Below are 16,477 nucleotides of genomic sequence, written 5' to 3'. Positions count from 1 at the left end.
TGGTGAAAAGGATAAACTCAGAAATTATGTATATTCAGCTACTCCACAAAATATCTGCAGGTTTATATAGTTTCTATCATTAGTATCCCATAATTCCTTTCTCTAGAGCTAAGAAGGAAAATAAACAAAGTAGAAAGAGTGGCACCTTGATATGTAGCTAATTAAAATTAAAAATAGGTGTGAATATAGATAGTCACGCTTCTATTTGAAAAATAATCACACCTGTTCTTCCCTTATATTGCTACAAAACTTGCATAGGTACCTCAAAATCCATCTTGTTAGGATTTTCTGTATTATAACAATTTGCTACATCATGACATTGGTAGTAGGGTGACAGTTGGACCAGATCTTTTGAAGGTTTTTTCCAACCTTAACGATTCTATGATCCTATATCATAGATATAGATAGCATATATCTCTATTTGCTGACATCTTAAATAACTCATGGTTACTTTTATGGCTTGTTCCTCTGCAGATACTTTTAGAGTGTATACTGAGTGCTTGAGAAACAACAGTATTCTAGAAATATTCTTTCCATGGTTGTCCAAGCACAGAAATCTTGGAATGAATATTGATCATTAGTGTTTGATTTTTATTGCAAGAACTGGAGTCTTGCTCAATCTTTTACCACTTGGCATTTAATATCCCCACATTGTATGAGTTTTCAGTGGTAGAATATGAAAGTTGAATACTGAAATCTGAGTCTCTGAGTTCTTGCCTTAGTTTCCCCATATATCAGTTTGGAGAGCTAAGCAAAAAAATTCAAAATCAAACAAGAAAACAAAACCACCACTCTACTAAGAAAATACAAGTAGCTGGACTGTAAGTAATGATAAGTATAAAGGTACTTTTTATATAGAGAAATATTTTTATATCTTTTATATATCTTCCCAGCTCATACAGACCAGTATCTTCTTCAGCCTTGAACTCTGAACTCTCATTAAAATTCTTGAGGCCTTTCACCTGATCATTCTTTCATACCAACATGACACACTTCCCTCCCACTCCACCTACAAATATATAGACAATATTCAAATATTCACTCATATGATAATGTTGTCCTTTTCTTCTTTATTTTTATTTTATTTTATTTTATTTTATTTTATTTTATTTTATTTTATTTTATTTTATTTTATTTTATTTTATTTTATTTTTTATTTGTTATAGGGGCTCTTTCAGTACCTGGGCAAAAGTAGAAGATGTTGATGGCTGTGGACTGAGGGTACTCTCAGCCTTCCCTACACAAAATGTTTTATTTTGCATAGAATACTAAATAAATAAATAAATTATAGGAACAAGAAAAAGAATGGTGAAGTGATTATCATCATCTGGTCTACGGGTTATTTTGTTAGAAACAAATCATGATTTTCAGGACTTCTCTGTATTCTTATACAGGATGCTTGACTTTTTATTCTTAACTCTATCTGAACTTTTTCCGAGCAATCCTACCTTCACACGGCATCTAATTTTTCCTGTTGCAGATTGCAGCTTAAAAGTCACAATGCAGCTAATTGAAGGCTCATCTCATTAAATACTGAAATACAAGCATCTCCCAAGTGAAATGTGGCAGCTGTTAAACAGTGAACAGCAATACTGCACGAGAGCTCAGGACAGTGAAAAAGAACACTGTATCTAATCATAATTGCAGGAGAAGTGTTGGTAGACAGAATGCAATTACCCAAACTGGAAAAAGTCCAAAATACTAGGGTTGACATACATGCTCTTTCCTCTACTATTAGTGCTGGAAGAGGGGAAAAATGAGACTGGTATTGCACTACATTAATGTGTAAATCATCAGATTTTGTTAATATGCAAAACATTTAACTCCCCCTTTTTTTTTTTTAAAAAAAAAAAAAAAAAAAAAAAAAAAAAAGGAAAAAGTAAACAAGATCCTCAAAATTGAAATTACAAGACAGCAAAAACTCCACTGATAAACTCTGTTCAGCACATATCAGGAAACTCTAACAATGGCTACCTAGAAAACAGTGCTCCTCTGTTGTATTTTTGTACTGGGTCTGGCTGGAATGTTAACTTTCTGGGCAGCAGCCCATACAGTGCTGTACTCTGCACTTGTAGCTGGAACAGCAGTGTTATCACACCAGTGTTGTGTCTACTGCTGAGCAGCAGTGGCACAGCATTGGGCCTTTCTCTAACCCTCCTAGGGGGTGGGCAAAAAAGTGAGGAGAGAAACATCACTAGGGCAGCTGACCTAAACCAATCAAAGGGATATTCCATACCATGTGGTGTCACACTCAGCAATAAAAGGTGGAAACAGGAAGAAGAGGGGAGGGGTGGGCTCTTGTTGAGAAGACGTCGGTCCTCCTCTCGAACACCGGCTGTGTGCGTTGAGGCCTTGCTTCAAGGACGTGGTCAATCATCGCTCATTTGTGGGAAGTAGAGAGTAATTTCTTTCCTCTGCACTTCCATATAGCTTTCATTTATTTTGTTTGTTTGTTTTCCTCCCTTTTTTCCCCTTTCCCTTTTATTTCCCCTTAGTTAAATTGTTTAGTTCATGGTAGTCTTTATTTAATTATTATAATTATTTCCCTTTAATTAAATTATCCTTATCTCAACCCGTGAGTTGTTCTTTGCTTTACTTCTCCCCCTCCTCATCTAAAGGAGGGGGAGTGAGAGAGCGGTTGTGGGGTTTAGCTGCCCAGCACGGTAAAACCACCACAATGGGGCAGAAAATTCCATTTCTTTTTGACAGCTGAGACATGCTGCTTTTCAGATACTTCCTTAGAAGGAAATTACACTAAAACTAGAAACATAAAAGTGCATAGGGGAAAGCTTTTTAATGTGCTGTACATTGTGAAGAGTGTTACAAATAAAGTGTATGAACTAGTTAATATCAAGTTATTTGGGGTTATTGATGGAACAGTAGATTTAGATAAGCTACATTATACACACACACACTCAAAAAAAACCCACACTTTTACAAAAAAAAAAAAAGTGTTTACAGTTATGAAGATTTTTGACAGCTGATTTGATAGCTGTTTCAATAAAGCTGATAGGCTGCAGAGAGACAGAAAATCTAAACACTTAAGACTGTCTGGAAAAAGGGACAGATGAGAGGACGATGAAAGTAAAGGCTTTTTTTTCTGAGAGAACACAATGGTGTGCCTAATGGAAACATATGACATACTTGTGGTATTTCTAAATAATTTCTAGATGTTAGGTATGGTCCAGTATTCACTGGGGTCAGTTTCCAGAAAAACTGAAACAGAGGCAGACACGAGGCAGAAATACGAGGCAGAAACAGAGGCTCAGCACCTGGGGTATCTTAACAGTATTCCTATACTGAAATTTAGGATGTTGTGTGGTTCTTCTCTGAGACAGGTGGTGATATGAAATCAAGTCTTGAAAACAGGTGTGCCTGAGGTGATCTTGGGAAGGTGGCTGAGTCACTGTAACACAAGTCATCAATAAGTTTACCATGGTGAAGGACACAGGACAAATCACACAATCACACAGTTTGGATTTGTTTAGTGGATGTACAATTCTCTCTGGGTGTGTTGTGTGTGTCTTTGATGGGAAGACTAGAGCTCTTAAGACTACAGGTTCATGTAAAGGATAAACAAAATAAAGCTACTGCAGAAGAAAAACAAACAAACAAACAAACCCCAAACAACAAATGCATAGATACGATACCTATACAAATGTGTCTGTATTAGTTTTCTGTTTTATAAGTCTTGCACAGACATTTATCTGGTTAAAATTAAACAGGAATAAAAGACAAATGTTCCATCCATGTAACGGTACTGTGGTGTAACATGTTAATATCAGTGTTTCAGGCTGATACTATGGTACAATTACTGTTTTATCACTCACAGGTCCAATCCAGCTGCCAAACTAATACAGGCCAGTTACACAGATTCTGACCCCCTACTTCAGTCACAGGTTCTGATGCTCTTTTATGAACTAATATGAATCATCTAAGCATAATTCTGACACCACTGCCAGTGCACATTAATATAATTACTTTCTTTGGTGGTAACACAGTCATGATTTTGAGAGACTAATATTAAGATAGGTTTTTAATATAATGATGTGTATATGGTGAAGAACTACCATATTCATTATAAGTATAACGGTAATGAATTATTGCATGTTATATATAGGAGCAAAATGGTACATTTTGCTTTAAAGTAACTGTTCTGGATTTAAACTAATTGCTGTTGCTTAAATTGTATGCCTTTTTATAGTTAAGAAAGTCTTCATAATCTGTACCACGAGTAAACAAACTCAGTGATTTGTGTCCAGTCCTCATGCCTCAGTGGGCTGTTTCTCCTCTGGACCACTTAACTTTGAGGCTTACATGAGGCTGAAATAACAAAACAGTATTACATTTCTGAAAAATTATACTAACAAAGGTAGTGAATGAAAACACTAGTAACATTCTTATGGACCCGACAAAAATGTGAAATGTTAGAATTAGACGATGAACAACTGTTAAGTATTTCTGAGGCAGAAGACAAAGAAGTAAAACATTCCTTCAAGTTAAAAGAGTTATAGCTCTTACTAATTTCAAGACTATTAGAAAACATGAAACTGAATGCAGGATACTGAATGCAGCTTATGTTGCTTTGTTTATTTTCTCCTAGAGAATATTCACTTGTGGCTAAGTGAGTCTTAGGCTTTTTCTTATTCTTTTAGGTAAGATATGATACTGACAAGCCTTCTCAATGTTTTGATCTTTTTATGGGAGTAAAAATGGAAAACACACAGTATTTTATAAACTTATAATAAAACTTTATTACGTTTGTTTTGTGCTGAACTTCTGATAGAAAACTGAAGATAAAAAAAAAAAAAAGACTGAATTTTAAATATTTATATTAAAAAAATAAGTACTTAGGAGAGAAAGACAATGCAACTCTTTTTTTTTTTTTTTTTTTTTTTTTTTTTTTTTTTTTTAATATATATTACCAGAGATCTACTAATTGAAAATTATTATTTAGTATGAATAGGATTTTGGAGATACGTTGATATGTTGTGACTACAAGAGACTCATTCGTCAATCTGATTCAAAGCCCAGCTCGACAGTATTTAAGTAATCAAATTCTGATGGCCTGTGTATTGGGTTACACAAGAAAAGTCACTTAGACAGATTCGAGATTAAGTGAGGATTTCAGGATGAAATTCAGCATTTCAGTAGAGCATTTTGCATGCATCTTTCTTTCTCTTTTTTTTTTTTTTCTTTTTTTCTTTTTCTTTTTCTTATCCTTTTTGTTATTCCTTTTTTTTTTTTTCCTAGTGTGAATTAATAATGTATTTATGCACCCATGCTTTGCAAAAAGGTTTTCTGATTTTCTTTTAACGCTTTTCTATTTATTTTCATTTTGTAGGTGTTTATAACCTGTGTGTATAAGCTGTGTATTTATGTCTTTTTACCATTTTTTTTTTGTCTCATTCCCTGCTAGTAGAATGATTTTGGTACACAAAATAATTTTACTTCAGTTTACTGACCCTACTTTGAATCTTGTTGTTTTTCCTTTTTGTGCATTTGACTGTAATTGACAAGCTTTTTGCAATGGTATTCCCTAGTTAACTGGCCTTTGTGAATAAGATCCTTGAAGGCAATCAAAAAACTAAAATACCATATTTTCTTAGCTTGTAATTCCTAATAAATCAGTATTGGACAAATATGCTTATGTTAAAGTCTAAACACTTTAAGCCTTTTGACAGTAATTGAGTCTATTTTCAAGAGTGGTTTAATTTTGATAGAGATTCTTTCCATGTCATTACCATTTGCCTCAGACAGTGAATATTTCATAATACTGACTGCTACTGCACAGTTGGCACAAGTAAATATGCAACAGTCAAATCTAGTTTAAAGGCCTCCAGCTGCAACTTTATTAAGAAATACCATTCCATAAATGAAGTTAATGTTTAGTCAATGGCTTTACATCCATGGTGTCAACATTCATACACTCATCATCAGAACTGCAATAGCATAAGTATCCCATTAGTGCAAGTCCCTAAAGAAGGATCAGATGCTCTTGATTAAGATGTCTCCATAATAAATCTGAGAATATCTGCTGATGTCCTTAACATATCTGCTTAACATATCTGCTGATGTCCTTATCTAGGCATGGAATCACATTTTTAATTTTGAAGTATGAGATAAAATGCACCAAATACAAAGTAGGTCTCTCAGTTGTTGTCAATAAAGAATTGTTTTTCTTAAATGATCAACAGAACCTCAAATCATAGCTTTGACTTCTGTTTATTTTTGTTTGTTTGTTTGTTCTGTTTTGTTTCAGTTCATGACACTAACTGAAATAACTGGTTAGTTCCTGAAACTATTTATTTCTGTAATTCTTGTAAACTTTAACCCCTTGAGTAATCCATTATTTGTTTACAAGTCTAGGAAAATGGACAGAAAGACAGTGGAGGTAGGACTATTATTGAAAGCCAATTACTAACTTATTTGAAAGGACTGTTTTCCAATATTTCTGATCGTAAATGATAAATGAACATAATAAAAAAATTGGTATTCAAGACCGCATGCTTGGTGTATATTTAAAATCCTACCAAAGGTAAAGCTCCTAATAGAACTGACCTCCCTGCTTCTGAGATGTTATGACTGGTCTGAGACTTCACGTCCCACTGCCCTACTGTGACACCTGCACTCTTCTGCAACACAGTTGGAGGAGTCATGGGGTACACTGTTGCCGTTCACAATAAGTCTCCCTCCAGCCCTGATGGAGTATTAGTATTAAAAAACAGCCAGCCAGCCAGGCTGGCAACAGTCTTGTGGCGTTTATTTGTTTGTTTGTTTTGTTTTTCTTTGGTTGATTTTTGTTTGGATGGTTCTGTGTATGTTCCTATTTTTCATTTGTTTGCCTTTTTTTTTTTTTTTTGTGGCAAAGGGACTAAAATTTTCAATAACTGTTTATGTCAACAGGCCCACGTATATAGTAGTAATAAGCAGTGTCGTCATCCGTATCATGAATTGGCTATATGTTATTTCTGATGGAACTCTTGACTGAAATTTTTACTCTTATTCAACTTTTATTTGCTTTCTGAACACTTGCCAGTATTTCCAATAATACATTTGAAAAATCTTGATCCCAGATCAGTACCAAATATTCATTATTTACATGGCCAAATTGCTTAAATTTCTTCCTCTCCTCCTCCCTCTCCCCCCTTCCCCCCTCCCCCCCCCCAATAAATAAATAAATAAATACATAAAGAAATAAATCCTTCCTGGAATCAATCAATTTTCCCCTGTTTGGACATTTAAGATTAAACATTTCTAACAACTGCACAGTTAAAATGAAATCTTTATGCTACTGGTATGGTAGATTTCAGCTTCCAAATAATATTTCTAATTTATTTTATGCCTTGCAGACCCATAATTTCAAACTTAAGATTTTCTGAGTAGAAGCATTTAGAACATTTAAGTGAATATTGCATATAGATAGGTTTCACGTTAGTTGTGCTTAAAGACCTGTACCAACAGGAAGGAGTCTCAGGAAGTTCCCAAGCTTTTGAACATTTATACCTCCTGAATTCATGAAGATCTTAAGATGTGTAAATTAGTGATCGTAATATAAATATAATATGTGGCCAAACCACTTGTGAATAAAGTGCCCATTCTCAAGTCTGGTTAAAATTTCATCATTCTGAACTATTGCGGTCCTGAAATGGAATGTTAAAATTATACACAAAAAATACATGTTATTGCAATACCATTAAGAACTCAGATGTAGGAACACTGATGTTGATGTTAATAGACTACCATCTAATTCTTATTACTTGAGTCCAACTTAAAACTAAGATAAATAAAATAAAATAAATAACATAAAACAACACGAAATAAAATAAAATAAAATAAAATAAAATAAAATAAAATAAAATAAAATAAAATAAAATAAAATAAAATAAAATAAAATAAAATAAAATAAATAAAATAAAATAAAATAAAAGAGGCAACATATAATTTCATAGAATGTCTTATGCAAACACTGCATTTTAATGTTTAAAATGTTTTAAGTGTTTAAAATGTTTTAAGTGTTTAAAGGTTACATTATATTCTTTTTATTTGAGTTAGTCTTTAAATGTTATTAAAATCTGTAAATCAATGCATACATACATAATGATTAAAGAATTACGAAGATATACATTTTGAAAGGGAGACCAATAGTACACTGAATTGTGAATCATTTTAAACTTTCACATATGACCACATAAACATTAAATTAATGCAAATTATAATTAAAATATTAAAAATAAAAAGAAAATTTAGTTACATCAGCTTCAGATACAAATAGGAAATAAAGACTTACAAAGGTGAATTTCCACATTTTTTTCACTATTTTTTCCTTTCTGTTTTTTATAGATACTGCAATGTTTGAGTATTAATTCTGACTATTCCTTGTTATAAGTTGCCCCCTTAATTAATTTTCAGAGAGCATTGCATTAATAATAGAAAGGAATTTATTGAGTAAGCAACAGCAAGCAAAACAGCGCTGGGTGGCCGGGGAGTCTCGGCTCCGCCAACGGCGCGCACCTCACCCCCGCCAGGGTCCCTTTTTATATCTTGGTAATTCTGGGATTACGCAGCACATCCTGGTGTATTCTGTGACTGCACGCACTGTTGCTAGGGGGTCATCTCTGTCCCTCTGGTGGTCGTGAAGATGAAGGCCGTAGTCTTCCTCCACATTGTGGCTCAACTTCTTTCTTTATTTGGTCATGTTGGCCCAGCGTGAGACAGGAAGGCAAGATGTTGATACACTAGTTTAACAACTTATCAGAAGATGGTTACATGAACTTTGCAGCAGTGGTTTTTTAACAAAAGAGGCAACTGAGATGCAGAAGGAGAGAAGGGGAGGGGGTTCTCTATTTTGTTACATTAAGCAAAAGAATTTTCATAGTGTCTAGCAAAGCATTATACAGCTCCTTACTTCAGCAGGGAGTTTTCACAACTCCCGTTCCTCAAACAGAACTCCTTGTTTTTATAATACAAAAGACAATGAACAAACATTTATTGTGTATTACATTCCTAACAACAAATAGAAACCTCTGTATGCATAAAAACCTAGTGTTTGACAATTCCTCTAACTGCCACTAATATCAAACAATATTTTTTCTTATTTTAGATCTCTGTCCTGAGATACAGCAACAGGATGTGCCTTGGAGAAGAGTAAGGGTTTTTTTTATTACTATTATTACTATAATGATGCTTTGTATGTATTTTCTTGTTTGTTTTTTTTTTTTTTTTTAAATGTCTTCATTATCCATGAAGTTTAAAAATAGTAAACCTCTGCCAATGAGTGCTATTTACTATGTCCCACAATGTTTATTCAGGCTTCACATTGATTTCAGCAGGAGCTTTGCCTAATTAAAATCATTTTCAGTGTGTATAAATATCAATACTAATTTTTTAGTAAGTTAATATCAAATATTTAAGCATCTATATTTTTCATGACCTCCTAAAATTGTATAAAGGGGAAAATATCCTGGGTGGTTTTGTTGAAAAGTAACTTTCCTCTAGAAAAATATCCCCAAAGGAGATGAACTCCTCTCACAAACAAACAAACAAACAAAGTGGCTTTTTCTTGATGTATATCTTTCATATTTAAAGGTCATATGGAAAAGTGTTTGTATTTTTAGCTTACTTGTTAATCGCTTATTACTATTATTATTTTCCACAAGAAGTGTCTCCCTTCTCTATTATTTGGAAATGTTTTGTTTGTTTGTTTACTTGCTTGCTTGCTTTAACTGTAGAAAAGTACATAAATATAATACACAATTCATGTCACTCTTTCAAATATCATAATTAATGATCTTTGAAACTGAAGTATTTTTCTTGTTTACCTTTTGTATGGTTTTCCCAATATTGGGAAAAATCTCAGTAAAAAGCATGGTCAGAATCAAATCACCCAATGTCATAGCCTGGGCAGATATGAACATGCTAGTATCTGTTAAATAGACGCAGGCTAGAAGCAAAGTGATATGTCAGGTAGGTCAGGTATGTTAAGAAGTTGTCATGGCATTGGTAGGGAAATACATCATTACTGTAATGTATATAATACTGATTTCCAAGAGTTATGTTATGTTTTATGTTATGTTATGTTATGTTATGTTATGTTATGTTATGTTATGTTATGTTATGTTATGTTATGTTAAAATGCTGGCTGCTAATCCTTATTTTTGTGTGTTAAAGATACCACAAAATGTGTTTTTATAGGAAAAGTAAAGTTACTATAACCCTCCAGTTGTAAAATGAGCATGAGCATGCTTGGAATTTTACTGTTGGTGTTATGAATTTAGGACTTGGATTTTAGACCAAAGACTAACTCCAGTACTAAAAGAAACAAGTTCTCCAGCTAGGAGAATGAATTTTGTTTTACTATACAGCAAAGGATGCAATGGGTCAAAGGTATGAGCAATACTGGGAGTAGATCATCTGTGTCTGGCTCCTGAGAGAATCTTTAATTTTTCCTTTCCGCAAACATAAAAGCAATCTCCTACAGACACTGAAATCACTTGAGGTATATCTTCAATTTCATTTCAGTTGTCACAGTTCCTTTCCATTCGACAGAGTGGTATTAATTTTTGCCACCTCACTGCTGGAACATAAAACTTTATTACCTCAATTAATGAGTTTCATTTTCCCTTTCCTTTGATGTGTTTTGTGAGAATACACTATCCTTCCAGTCAAATTTGCAGTGCACTCTAAGAATCATTTGACATAAACCCTTAAGCTTTGAAGCTATGCTGCCTTCAGACCTAGTGAGAAATTGGTATTTTACTTGTTTCACAAATGTATTTTTGTTCTGAAGATATTTACTATTCACAATCATATCCTGATAATGCCTCAAGATATTTTCAGTAGACAAGAAGAGATTAAGTTCTAATGGGAGGAAGGAAGCCAAAAAGGGAAAATTAAGTTTTCTTTCTTTTAAGTTATTACATTGCAGACATGAGATCATTCATAAAAAAATCTGAACAAAACATTTAGAAATCAGAAAGATAAACCTAAATGAAGACCTGTTCAGACACAAGACTCTATGGATGCAGTTTACTTTAAACTGTTGCAAGTAACAACTAAAAGACATTTCTGGCAATGTAAGCGGAAAAAGGGAAAGTGAACAGGAAAATGTGTTATTTTGATTCAAATATCAAAGTACAGTAGTATGCTTATGCATACATAAATTGCAGTAAATTGTACTAAAATTGTACTAATTTGCATTCTTTTAACAATGACAAGTTATAAAGATATAAGCTTTAATCCCAATGGCAGTGCAAATCAGAAAACAAAAGATGAATAATAGAATCATAGAATATCCCGAGTTGGAGGGGACCCCTAAGGATAATCAAGTCCAACTCCTGAAATAATTCTGAATACACACATCATACTAATGATAATGAAAAACTCTAACATAGTAGCCTATAAATTATTATTATTTTTTTCTTAGCTTCTCTCATTCTGCAATAGGTTGTGAGTTGTGAAATGTGTTGGTTGGACTTTGACGGGAGTGTGACAGGGACTGCAAATGTACACCCATAACAGCGCTTCCAGTAACAGTCTTATTTCGTCAAAATGTTCCACTGTGCCCAGAGCACTGGATACAAATATCTCCAGAAGTAGTGATCACAAAAATAGTATCTGTGTTTATATTTGAACAAAACCTGCTGCTACTGCTACAGTCTCATACTCCATACAATAAAAATAAATAAATAAATAAATAAATAATAAAATAAAATAAAATAAAAAGTCCAGTATTTTGCAGATTATTATTTCTAACCAGCTGAGATGTCATTAGAATAAACATGCTGTTATACAAAATTCAGATTACAAAGTAAAGCTATTATGTCAACAATAGACATCTGATAATATTTCTGACATTGTCGTTCACTTGGTTAATCCTAGACTGCACTTATGGAGTGAAAAAAAATTTAACAAAATAAATGTTCTTTTAAGTAAACTCTTAAAAAAGGTTTAACTTTGACAAAATGCCTAAAAGAAGAGGTTTAGATTATCAGAAAATAAAACACCAAACTTTCTTTCAAAATAAAAACTCTGTATTTTTCCAGATAAATTAAAACTGAGATACCAAAATTTAATCGATAAAATAATTCTGTTCTGTCCTGCCAAATGGCTGACATTTAACACCTGCTTTGAATATTTACTTTATCAATCAGAAAAATATGAAACTCCATGAAATCTCCATTAATATATAATAAATTTCATTAACATATTTTATATGCCTTTGAAAATTTTCTAAGAAATGGAGTCTGGAAACAGCTACTTTCTTCATTTAAAAAGGATTTTATCTATAAAGTACTTTATATATAATATATTATATATATATATTATATATATATAGTATATATAAAGTATTTTAAAATATTTCAGTCCTGTAGACTGTAGACACTGAACAGTTTCCAATAGTTGCTCTATTCAAAGGCCCTTGTTATAATGATAAAATAGGTTCCTTCTTATAACCCAGTCCTATAAAATATTGGGGTTAAAAATGCCTTTAAAATGTTGTGTATTTAAAAGGATATAAAATGGTTTTCAGTTCTACTTTGTTTTGATATAATCACGTATGTTACCATTGCTCAAAGTCAACTAGACATCTGAAAAATATTAGACTAGAAAAAAATCTTCACCTTTCTATTTCTTTCCCTCTGAGGAGCCATCAGAAGTGTTCTGGTGCAAGGTAGAATAATTACATCTATTATTGCAAATAAAGGATTATTATGGAATAGCCTAGTTAAAGAAGAAGGTTAAAGAATGTGAAGATGGTTGCTCTTTCTTTATGAACACTGCCTGTTACAAAGAAACAGAATAAAAAATGTTCTGTGTGGTTAAACTTCAGATCAGTGCATTAAATAGACCATATATTTTAAAATAAAGTTGAAGGAAATCTTGGAAAGTAAATGAGAGGAGAAAATGAGTGAAGGAATGGATGAAAGTAATACACTTGAAGGGAATCTATTACATAAAGGATTTTTGTTTGTTTTATTTTAAAATTGTTTATACAGAAACAAAACCAAAATTTTTACAAGTCCCTAAATGTTCACACTTTTATTTTGACATAAAAAAAAAAATTTTTTTTTTTTTTTGAATGAACCATTGTAAACAAATCTGCATGGCTTTTTAGTTTTGAAAAGAATCTATTTTAATTAACTAAACAATACAACATCAGTTACGTCATCACGCATCAGCATCTGTATCTCAAAATGAACTAAAAAAAAAAATAAAAATGCTTTTTATGCTTTGAAGTGTTTTTATATATTACCTACATCTTGTCAGTGATACGCATGTATTGACATCATCATATTCATATGATATCCAGAAAAAAATCATTCAGTCTCTACTTCAACTGTTCAGTTCTTAACTGAGGTCCAGATAGTGTGCTTTTTGAGCAAATGGCTTCTTTGGGGCTCTTGAGTTAAAGATATTTTTTAGTTTTGTCTCTCTGCACACAGCAGAAAGCTTTCTATTATTTTGGTAAGATGATTAAAAATACATATATATTATATTTGAATGCTCCTTAAATAAACAGACTTTTTATTTACTACAGTGGAAGGGAAGGGAAGGGAAGGGAAGGGAAGGGAAGGGAAGGGAAGGGAAGGGAAGGGAAGGGAAGGGAAGGGAAGGGAAGGGAAGGGAAGGGAAGGGAAGGGAAGGGAAGGGAAGGGAAGGGAAGGGAAGGGAAGGGAAGGGAAGGGAAGGGAAGGGAAGGGAAGGGAAGGGAAGGGAAGGGAAGGGAAGGGAAGGGAAGGGAAGGGAAGGGAAGGGAAGGGAAGGGAAGGGAAGGGAAGGGAAGGGAAGGGAAGGGAAGGGAAGGGAAGGGAAGGGTAATATGAAATTAAGTAACAACTAAAATGGGAAAAAAATGTAAATGTCAATAACAGAATTCAGGTTGACACGATATCTGATGTTTTTGGAACCAGGATGTTATATTGCTTATTTTCAGAACTGAAAAACCTATATTTTCTTAGTATTTAAAATGAAAGTTTTGAGATGATTTTTCCCCCATCCCATACAGTTTGATATAACAATTACAGGGGAAGACCAAAGAGAAGATCTTCACAAAATCAAAAATCTGGACAGAAATGTGTCCAATTTTGTTGTTGTTGTTGTTGTTAACTTTTTAATTTAGGCATGCTTGGTAAATGAAACTCACGTGGTTTCAGCAAGGCTTTTGTATGTTTTCCTCTGAATCATAGGTTAGAAGTTTAGTCCCATAAATCTACACTCTACTAAAGTTCCCACCTGTATCTTTTTTCCCCTGGAGCCCTGTGGGTGTTTGTGGTTCATGGATTGCCAGTCAAGTCCTGACTGTTTCTGCTAAAACCATAGTTTTCTCAATTTCAAGTGTTGCTGACAAAGAAACTCTGTGGTGCAGCTCAGATAAAAAATAAACAGGTTATGTGCAGTTGCATAATTCCCCATTGCAGGGGGGAAGGGGAAGGAGGCAGGGAGGCAGAGGAATTTTCACCTTTTTTCACCTCTGAAAAAAGGTGAAAAATGAGATTGGAAAACATCAGAAATATGAGAAGGACTCCAAATATATGTCAAAATCTGGACTGTTAGGTATTCAATCACAGGCTGGCAAAATTCCATAAATGCCTATTACATTCACAAATTTTGGTTACCTGGGAACTTTTCCATCAAAATTTGTGGAAAACTAATTTTCGAGAAAATTAACACAGTGTCTTAAGGTAGTTTATATAGCTTTTTGGCTTACAATTAAATTCTTTCTTATACATATATGTTTTCAGAGTGAATAAGAGATGTTTAATCAACACTTAGATATATTTTTCATATATTGCTCATTGTGAAATGTGCAATCTAGCTATACTTTCTTTATTGTTGTGTCAAAAATATAGTATGACCAAGACTTCTAAAAACTCATGAATGCACTGCCAGTTAGAAAGTGGACAGCTTCCCTAAGTGGCACCTTTAAACAAAACAAAACTTGTTTTTTTTTTTTTTTTTTGTCAGGAGACAAAACAAAAGCTGATCAGCTTGTTGAGGTGATAGGCTCCGGGGCAGATGCGTTCTGCAGTGGAGCGAAGGATCCTACAGGCAGGGCTAATTTTTCCAGCATCGAGCCCACTCGAGGGAGCCGCCAGGACCTGACAGCCCTCGCGAGGGTGTTGAACGAGGCGTGAATGAGGCATAGGTGTAGCCAGCAGCTCCCCTCCCCGGCAAAAAAAAATAAATAAAATAAATAAAATAAAATAAAATAAAATAAAATAAAATAAAATAAAATAAAATAAAATAAAATAAAATAAAATAAAATAAAATAAAATAAAATAAAATAAAATAAAATAATAAAATAAAATAAAATAAAATAAAATAAAATAAAATAAAATAAAATAAAATAAAATAAAATAAAATAAAATAAAATAAAATAAAATAAAATAAAATAAAATAAAATAAAATAAAATAGCTGCCACTAGGGAGCGCGGTGATCAGGATGGGCAAACAGGGCTTGGCGCATCAGAATGGAGTGGCATGACAGTTCGCACAGGCAGGGCAAGCAGGAAGGGCAGAGTATTCCCCCCCACCCATACAAACACCTCCTCTAGTGGTGGTCTCTAGCACTAGCTCAGCTGCAATTGTCTCCACCATGTGCAGTGCTCTCTCTAGGAAGTCTGTACACACACACAGACTGACTGCCCGCTTAAAACTACAGCAGTTCAGGTCTCCAGATGCAGGGAGTGTCTGAGCCTGTTGCTACCACCTGTGGGGGGCAAAGAGACAAATTGCATGAGGTGAGAGCAGTTGGACGACCTGGTCTGCCTCATGGCAGAACTCAAGGAAGAGGTCGAGAGGTTGAGGGATATCAGGGAGTGTGAGCGGGAGATAGACTTGTAGAGCAACTCCCTGTGCGGCCTGAAGCACAGGTACCAGGGTGAGAAACCCCAAATGGAGGTGGACCCCCTGCCCTGTTGCTGTCAGGCAGAGGGAGGGGACCTAGGAGTTGAGGAGGAATGGAAACAGGTCCCTGCTCGACATTGCAGGTGATGCCCCCCCCACTGGCCCCACCTTCCCAGGTTACGCAACAGGTTTGAGGCCCTGGAGATTGAGAGATGGGTAGCTGAGGAAGAGGTAGAAAGTCTATCCAGAAGGATGCCTAGGGCGAGGAAGCTGACTCCACGCCTCAGGACTGCCTCCATCAAGAAAGAAAGAAGGGTTATTGTTGTGAGCGACTCCCTTCTCAGGGGAACAGAGGGCCCTATTTGTCGGCCTGACCCTACCCCTAGGGAAGTCTGCTGCCTCCCTGGGGCCAGGGTCAGGGACGTTGCCAGGAGACTTCCCAACCTCGTTCGCCCCTCTGACTATTATCCTCTTTTGATAGTCCAGGCAGGTAGTGATGACATTGAAGAGAGAAGCCTGAAGATGATCAAAAGGAACTTTAGGGAACTGGGACGGTTAGTGGATGAGGCAGGAGTACAGGTGGTGTTTTTGTCCATCCCTACACTGGCAGGGAGGGGTACAGAGAGGA

At 34.5% G+C, this 16,477-nt stretch overlaps 1 protein-coding gene across 15 annotated transcripts in view; it reads left to right on the top strand.

The window, feature by feature from the left end:
* Positions 1 to 16,477, top strand: part of PTPRD (protein tyrosine phosphatase receptor type D) — a 1,303,784-nt gene that overhangs the window by 391,688 nt on the left and 895,619 nt on the right. For all 15 annotated transcript variants that reach the window (XM_084505446.1, XM_084505445.1, XM_084505434.1 and 12 more), the window contains exon 5: positions 9,104 to 9,147. The gene's annotated coding sequence lies outside the window, so the exon portion shown is untranslated. The remainder of the gene's footprint in view (positions 1 to 9,103; positions 9,148 to 16,477) is intronic.

This window comes from Aythya ferina (genome assembly GCF_964211825.1).
Source record: "Aythya ferina genome assembly, chromosome: Z".
NCBI classification, from domain to species: domain Eukaryota; kingdom Metazoa; phylum Chordata; class Aves; order Anseriformes; family Anatidae; genus Aythya; species Aythya ferina.
This window is presented reverse-complemented; position numbering and strand designations above follow the sequence as displayed.